This window comes from Magnolia sinica, chromosome 4 (genome assembly GCF_029962835.1).
Source record: "Magnolia sinica isolate HGM2019 chromosome 4, MsV1, whole genome shotgun sequence".
In the NCBI taxonomy this organism is placed as follows: Eukaryota; Viridiplantae; Streptophyta; class Magnoliopsida; order Magnoliales; family Magnoliaceae; genus Magnolia; species Magnolia sinica.
In genome coordinates, this window is record NC_080576.1 from 9,239,499 (window position 1) to 9,247,864 (window position 8,366).

At 37.4% G+C, this 8,366-nt stretch overlaps 3 long non-coding RNA genes across 7 annotated transcripts; all 3 read left to right on the forward strand.

Annotated features, from left to right (window-relative positions):
• The first annotated feature begins 324 nt into the window (after positions 1 to 324).
• LOC131244349 (uncharacterized) lies at positions 325 to 1,346 on the forward strand. 3 transcript variants are annotated; one of them, XR_009170258.1, is made up of 3 exons: positions 325 to 530; positions 609 to 688; positions 762 to 1,346. It is a non-coding gene; the product is annotated as an uncharacterized LOC131244349 (long non-coding RNA). The 3 variants fall into 3 exon arrangements; XR_009170256.1 differs by having other exon boundaries at positions 772 to 1,346; XR_009170257.1 differs by having other exon boundaries at positions 625 to 688.
• A 451-nt stretch (positions 1,347 to 1,797) lies between these two features.
• LOC131242375 (uncharacterized) lies at positions 1,798 to 4,438 on the forward strand. The gene is made up of 2 exons (XR_009169598.1): positions 1,798 to 3,245; positions 4,051 to 4,438. It is a non-coding gene; the product is annotated as an uncharacterized LOC131242375 (long non-coding RNA).
• A 317-nt stretch (positions 4,439 to 4,755) lies between these two features.
• Positions 4,756 to 8,138, forward strand: LOC131242374 (uncharacterized). Of its 3 annotated transcripts, XR_009169597.1 has the most exons (6): positions 4,758 to 4,768; positions 4,852 to 4,923; positions 5,000 to 5,103; positions 6,687 to 6,776; positions 7,604 to 7,669; positions 7,832 to 8,138. It is a non-coding gene; the product is annotated as an uncharacterized LOC131242374 (long non-coding RNA). The 3 variants fall into 3 exon arrangements; XR_009169596.1 differs by lacking the exon at positions 5,000 to 5,103 and having other exon boundaries at positions 4,756 to 4,768; XR_009169595.1 differs by lacking the exons at positions 5,000 to 5,103; positions 6,687 to 6,776 and having other exon boundaries at positions 4,756 to 4,768.
• The last annotated feature ends 228 nt before the right edge of the window (positions 8,139 to 8,366 follow it).

The following is an 8,366-nucleotide window of genomic DNA, read 5'->3' on the forward strand; positions in this document are numbered from 1 at the left end:
TGCCTTGGGCTGCCATGTAACAAGGACACCACTTCTTTTGAAATTGTGCCAGTGTGAGTCCTGCAACACGTGTTCATGTACATGTCTGCGTCTAGCTGATACTCATGGCTAATAAAATGGTATTTTTATCTGTCGTTATCATTATCTTCTATTGTTGGGGTACATTTTTTACATGTAATTATTTTTTAGGTTTATTACTATCATTAGCTGACCCCAAATAATGATGAAGTTTATTGTTCTCATTATTCAATGGTTGAGTTCTTTTCTACATACGAATAAGTAAAAACTGTAGGGAATTGTAGGGAATTTTCGGCGAGAGAGAGAGAGAGAGAGAGAGAGAGAGAGAGAGAGAGAGAGAGAGAGAGAGAGAGAGAACTGTAGGGAATTTTCATCATCCATGGCAGCTGTTGCAGAGAATGCGATCAGCTCCGACGATAAGTTTTTACGTGGTTCTGCTGTAATTTCTTCCATGGCTGGTGGTGGTTCTGCAGGTGTGCAGAAATTACACCTCAAACAGAGTACCATCTGCTGTTAAGTTACTTCAAGGGTAAATGGTTTTACTCTAGCTATCTTAAAATCATGTAAATAGCAAGATGCTGATGCCAGAGGTACTCTTATTTGCAGGATCTGGTTTTGAGTGTTGCAGGATCATCTGCTGAAGCTACACTGGCTGGTTCTCACCCCAAAGGTACTCTTACATTTTTTTGATGCCTTGATTGCTAAGTACACATTTGGGACTGATCTAGTTTTCGCTGTTGCAGGTTGGTATAGGTGTCACTTTAGGGGGAGTCCACCAGATAAGTTTATATTTTTCTTTTTGGTTGCATTTGAGTGTCTAATTACTTGCTTGCCTTCTATTCTTTTCTTTTCTTTTTTCTTTTTTTCTTTTAATTGTAATTCTCTTTGATTGTTTTAGATCAATAAGGGACTCTCCCGCATTCAAGGAACGGTTTCAACATGACAATGACGGTAAGCTTAACTCTAAATATCACCTTTATAATCAGAATTTGTGCTCTTTATTGTCTGCTTTTGAACATAATTTTTATATAATTGACACCTTTTATCTCGGAATATGATCTATGAAGTAGCATATGAACGCAATCCCCATCAAAATCCACACCTAGGGGAGCGCAAATAAGAGGATTGATCTTAACAGTATGGTCGTCATGCACATAAACAGAAAATGCTTGCAATGAATGTTTATGAGTACTAGGTGGCCTATTGATGAAAACAATGTCTCTGTCCATAAATAACGCCTGTTTATGATTTGACCAACTTTCAAATATGTGTCCTTTTGGACCTTCCCTGATTGCATAAGTGGTTGAAGCATCTCTATATGTTACACATAATTTGTCATCCACTAGTTTCTGTAAATGACCCATGTTGTATGTAGTGACCTTCTCTTCAAATGTGATCTTTTGAGCAATTTCTAATGGTAAACTGATTTCATGAATCCCTTTATATGCATCCCCAGTAATCACACTACGAGAGAGAACCCTGATCCCCAACAGTTTGGTAATTTTGAATTCCTTGGTTAGGGTTTGGGCTGAAAGTACGAGTGCTAGAGTCGACGCTTTCGGAGTCCGAACTTATTTTTTTGAAAAATAGAAAAATGAGAATATTAGTAAATATGGATTTTCTTGTTAAGAAGAAAATGGAAGATGGATTGAAAAAACATAAAAGAGATTTTATTTTATTTTTTCTTCTTATTTTTTGCTTCAAGAGAGAGACGGAGAGGTGAGAGTGAGGAAATCGAGGGAGAGAGTGGGGGAATGAAGTGGCCACGTGAGATTTGAAAATGACGTTTCGCATGCGTGGCGTGCGTGTCTATGAGAGGTGTCCACGGACGCGGATTAGCTAATGAACGCGACAGTAGCGAGTTTGCAATAGATTTTTGTTTGACGAGTTCATCATTTGGGGTCCCACCAAGAGCCAAATCGGGTAGTGATATGATTAGGAAGGTTTCCAGTTTGGGCTTTGGCTTGGAGTTCTTGAAATTTTCTAATCTAGAGTTCCAAGATCTGTTTAAATTAGTTTCTTTGTAAATTCAAGTCAAAGATAGCTTCTAAGTTTTGCTGGGTTTGCAAGTTACCATATTGAAAAGTGCAGTTTTTTTTTTAACAGCCAATCTAAGTTGATTTCTTTCCAATTTTAGATTGTGTTAATTTTCTGATTTCAGGAAAATTTTACATGAATTTATGCATGTTCTGGGATGTTTTATGTTTAGAAAGTCATGTTATGGCAGTAAATTGAGTAAGGGTTGTTTTGGACTCTGACAATTGGGCTTTGGGAGGTTTGCTAATTGCACATGCGTCTGGGGCCTCAGTTTTGCATTTTTGGATGTGCATTATTCATTGGCTCTGATTCTGTTTCTCAGGTTCTCTTGAGCCTCCTGGATCACTTATTTCAAGCAGCATTGTTGGGATAACTCAGGGATGACCTGCTACACGAATGGCATTGAATATGTTAAGGGCCGATATGCATTGCTTTTACTACCTGCTTTTACTACCTGCTGGGCTTTTCAATGGTTGGCAATTGCTTTACATAGACATTAGCCCTGTGCTGATATAGCTGTAGCTTAAAAATCTTATCTAATGCAGTGTGTCTGGAGATGGGCATTGGATTTTTTCAAGAACTCACAACAACAAAATTTGCATTGTTGGGAGACTTAAAAAAGATGTTTTATTTGTAGCTCATCAGATGATCTTGATATGTGATTAAGCAGAGATGTTTTGATTATGAGGAATCTTTCTATTCAGCTGTCAGTGATACCCTGGAGAAGTATACTTTATATGCTTCTTGTTTTACTTGTTGACTTGTCATAATGAATAAAGTAGATACCATTTAATTAGTTGGGCTTCTTTTGTTTTCTGTTTGGATGAGTTTGTAAACTCCGAAGGAATTAGTTTTTATGTTTATGCAATTAAGAAATAGACAACTATTGGGACACCAGAACAAGGAAGTAATGTTGCATATGATGTGTTTGATTGATTGCCTGTATGAATTTAGTAGGTTTAGTTGACTAATTTTTGCTTATCTATTTGATGCATATTTTGTATTCCATAAACTAATTGGAGTGCAACACACCCGTTTCCTTTTTTGGTGCATTGTGATCAAATTGCTCATGTGGCAAGGTTTGGACCATTCAGCAGCTTGAGGTAAATACACATTGATTTGTTGTTGTTATTCTATATCTTTTTACAGGATACTGCTATTGGCATCAACAATTGTCGGCTGGAATTAAGGTCCGTGTTTATTGCTTTAATAGTTGTGCCAAACCTGAGGTGTATGGACTCTTGCACTGTGGTTATTCATTCTAAAGATTGGAGCCAGAAATAGTTAGATTTTTGGGATGCCCCATCCATTATGATGTGTAACTGATGAAAGGCCCAGATATTGTACACGTACTGCGTATATACATGTCAAGTGTTTGATAACTTCCTTGGATTAAAAATCCATATTTAGAGTTGTTGTTTTATGGAATATAGAACTATCTCTTCAGTAATACAGTTCCATAAGAACTGCAATCTACTTGTTTGTTTCCTTTATTGGAGTTATGCAATCTAATGTTTTGCAGTAATTGGATTCAGACAATTGGATTGGAAGATTAGGTCTAGGTTCTATTGAGGTCATATGTGTACAAAGAGGTATTGTTATGCCTTGATGAGTTAGGGTATCTGTAGCATCAAGATTCTCACGGCACATACTAGTGGGCCATTGTTTGGTGATCCAGGGCCATTTATCTCTGATGGGCCACACCATGGATGAGAAATTCCTAAGAAATTCTCGTAGACCCAACCCTTTGATCTACAAATACATGGTTAATACAAAATATAACAATGGGATGGAAAAGGCCAAACATCAGGTGGCTAGGATCTTCCAATCTGTAAATTTCTTATTCAGTTCTATGTTGAACAGAAAAAAGTTGATTTTTTTTTTTTTTTTTCTGTTTTCAGAGGATTATGTCTAATTTTTTTTTATTTTTTAATGAGAAACTTTTTGGTACTGTCAATGGCACATAATTCATGCTTCCTTTTCAATCTTTTGCAGTTTGTTATTGTCTCTTAAACTGGATGGGGGTTGCTCATATATGGAGGCTTCAAGACTTTCTTTGGAGGCAAGAAAGACAGAAAGAAGATGTAATTCTTTACACTGATGACTGCAAGTCTCTGTCTATATTTCTGAATAGGTTATGCTCTGATGTCGGATATTAACAATACAGCCTCTCTGATTGTAAGGAGCAGATTTAGTTCATCACTTCTATTGGCTCATCTAATTAGTTGAACTCATTAGACTTGCTGAAACAATCTAATAGACCTGTACTTGGGTTGAGTTAGTTGGCCATGCATTTTTTAAATTATATATAAACTAGAGAAAACCTGTTTCAATATTTTAAACAGGGAGGACATAACTTGATTAGATGGTGCTGTGTTGACTTGATTAGATGGCGCTGTGTTGCAAGTTGAGAATGTAAGGTTGTGGTTTTGATAATAGCTTAGGGTGTTTTTTGGAGTTTAGATTTGCATTGAGTGCAGTAGTGACCATTGGGAGAACTTACCAATGCTCAATTTAGCTACTTGTAGCATGGAGCTCTCTTGCCATTTCAAGCTGGCTTGATGTACTCTCTCCATTTAAGTCAATGCAGCAAGCATTTAGAAGTTTTGGTATTGAATTTCCTCAGCTAACATGGAACTACAGCGTCAGTACGGACATTGAAAATCAGGATGACCATGGCATCTGCTCCTGTTTTTAGATGAAGCGGAAGGAGGTATGTTCTTTATCGGAGAATTGTTTGTGAAGTTCCATATTATATCTTGACAGTTAAAACTTATTTCTCTGTCTTTCTTTTAGTTTTACTCAAAGTTAGAGTAGAAAAACCAAGCTTTGGAGGCAGAGAAAAACCAGTGTGAAGCCAGGACCAAGGTACACTACGCCAATTTTTTATTTTTAAGGTACACTGTCATTTTCTTTCTCTGATGAGGAAATTTGCAATGTTCAGACAAGCAATTTGTCTGGTCCAATAAACTGTATATGGTACACGTGGGGGCTGCATGCTGGTGATCTGCTCGCTGACTTGATTATCCTGACTGTGGACAGTAAGCTGTAATTTTTCCATTCACAAGCCACCAGTTATGGATAGGATCATCTTACAAAGATGTTAACGCATGACCGTTGTTCATTGCAAGTCGTCAATCACATGACAACCTCACACGCATACTAGCCAAGCATGTGACAGATCTTGACATGAATACATGATAAATAGGAATTTTTTTTATTATTTTATTTTATTATTTTATTTTTTTTCAGTTTTGCATTTTTGGATGTGCATTGTTTAATAATGCTATGCAAATGGAAATGCCTCGCTGAAGGATTGGCTGCTACTTGAAAAGGCAAAGACATGATGGGTAGATGTTGATATGAAGTTCTCAGTTACTGCTAATCCTATGAATTGAGGTGGTTTTTAACCCTTTTCATTGGACAGTTTGTTGATAATGCATAGGAGCTTTGATGTCTGTGCAATAAAACCATGTTCATGCTACAAAGAATAAGGTTGAATCACTGGTCAGGTGGGCCACAGTTTGTTAAACAAATGTACAGCTCTGAAAAACTTGGTAGAAGTTTTCTAACCCATCCACATGTTTCCAATATAGTGGCCTGCATGCTGATCATGCCAGATTTTGTTTTTGGGAAAACATGTACATGGTCTGACCAACCTGATCGATGGATTAGATCTAGCATGCATGTGCCATGCTTGCACGTGTTGTTTTCAATTCCATCACACAGTTAACAGTTAATGTTGTTTTCAATTCTTATTGCATGATGAGAAATCAATTGAGGCACTGCATTAGAAAATAACGAATATGTAGAACTCAATGGTCAGAAACTTACAAATGGATTTGTTAGGCCTGGGTCTAAATTCCAGGTCCAATCTATGTCCTTGTAAAAATTGAAGTCATTACTTCTATTGCTTTCTTGAAATCTTCAGTGGCAACATTTGAGAATTTTGCTTGGCACTTAGGGCAGTTATGTAATTTATCCTCATAATTGTGTATTCTCTTTATTGACTCATCCACCAAATCAGAGTTCTAGTTAAATCAGTTCAGCAGCTCTGAATACCAAGTCCTTCAAGCTTTTATTTGGAAGTACCCTCTGTTTCACTTGTCTCTAATTTGCTCAAGAATCAAGATAACCCCCCTGTATAGCAGGTGGTAAGAATTGTATTCTGCAGCCATTTCATCAGTAAATAAAACTGAATTGAAGGAAAGGGGAATAATATTTGATTGTGGGACCCGACATAACCCATCACCTGCTAAAATATAAGAGCAGATGATGAGATGTGAGGCTCATGGTCCAGTCAAGATTGGATGGGTGATGAGATCCTCATGATACTGGCATATTGTTGATTCATTATTTTGAAGCAAGCATTGAACTGTTTCCATTAATAATCAAACTTCTTTTGAACTGTTTCGCTTTGTGTGGGGCGATATGTAGAAATATGTTAACTCATGCTGTATATGCACATGCCCATGTCAAGTTTTCCACAAACCAAATTTCTACTCTTTTAAATTCTTTCATCTGAAAGAAATTTTATGATTAAAAGAAACTTCCCACTTTGCTGAATTTCTGATTTTTGAATTTTACCAGTTATATGTTTTCTTGAAACAACTACCATTTCATGGTTGCAGGGTGTTGGCGGATGGGCATATCCCATGGGCGTGTGAGTCATTCTCAAGGCTACACGAACGGGACCTTGTCTGAGCGCTGGCTCTGATTTGGTAGCAAATCTCTACCTTTTGTAATTTGCATCGTGACATGTACATGTGTACATACAGGCATGAATACATGCATGCACACACATGTAATTTGCATCACGACATGTACATGTGTACATACAGGCATGAATACATGCATGCATACACCTATAAATCCATATACACACATGCACATCACGTATCTACTTTTTTTTTTTTGAAAGGTACATATCAACCTTGATGATGACACAGATGTGTAGATGCACATATCCGTACTCTCATAGCTCATGTATTCCATTTGAATGACTCTTAACCATTATGTATGTAAGCCCATAACCCACTTCCGAGCCTGCACAGCCATGGATAAGCCATCTCATCTATGTGCCACCACATGTGCCAATGTCACACTAGAGGATGAGATTGAAAGTTCCCATCAAGTGGAATCACATCATTTTGATGCTTTGACAATTCAGGCTAGTCAAATCAATAGATGGGCCACAATTTGCAAAAGAAATGGCCAGATGAGAAACTTTGGGCGTGTTAATGTGCCACCACATGCCAATGTGGCACTAAATGATGAGATTGAAAGCACCCATCGGGTGGATCATGCCACTTTGATGCTTTGACACAATTGTCTTGATATTGGTTGTAAGAGAACAAAGACCCAAATGTGTCAATAAAAAGGAAAAATGTTTGGTAATACCGGGCATGACTGCTCATATTCGGATTGAAGTTTTTTCAATTTGTGAAAGATAACCATATCATGTCCTGATTCTTGGAACCCAAAAGCTGCAGGCAGCATTTGTTTGTATGCTAGAAAGCTTTTGACTTTATGATATTTACTTTTGCAGGCAAAGGTCTCTGCTTCCTGCTTTTGAATCTGCAGAAATGCGCACCTTAGCAGAGAGTTTAAGTAGGTAAATTCAGTGCCACTTAGATGGAAACCATAGCTAAGCAGTCCCTAATTTTGGGTTTTACAAAATGCCTTGTTTTCCATGGATCAGAATCCATCAGTTGGCATATCTTTACTACTGAGTTGGTACGAGTGTTAATTTATATTCAGTCTTTGTTACTTGGAGGAATATCATTCGTGGGAATCCAAATGTGAAGTGGGAAAGCATCAAAGGGTTAGAGAATGCAAAACGCCTTCTCAAGGAAGCAGTTGTGATGCCAATAAAGTGTCCCAAGTAGGTCTCATTAAGTCTGGCAATGCCTCATGGATAGTTCTATTAAAATTGTTGAGAATTATTTGAGAAATTTTCTTTTAGATGAATAATTTGTTAGCTTTTGAAGCTCATTACGTTAGGTATAAGCTTTGTATTGCATATTGCGCCACTTTTTATCCTTTCATTTCTTCTGTGTCCATTTGGTGAACTTCTCTAATTACACCAATCTACCTAGTGTTGCACATTGCGTAATTGCATGAAAGAGAAACTGAAGCTGAAAAGTGTCATTGTTAGATGGATAGAGTATTGAGCTTGATCAGAAGTTGTAGATTAGAGTTTTGAGCTTGATCAGACTAAGTTGGGAGATTGATTTTGTTCACCAGCTTATTCCATTTGGGCTGCATTAGGAGTTTTGGCCATGTTTGGTTGCAGCACTGATATTTGGTGG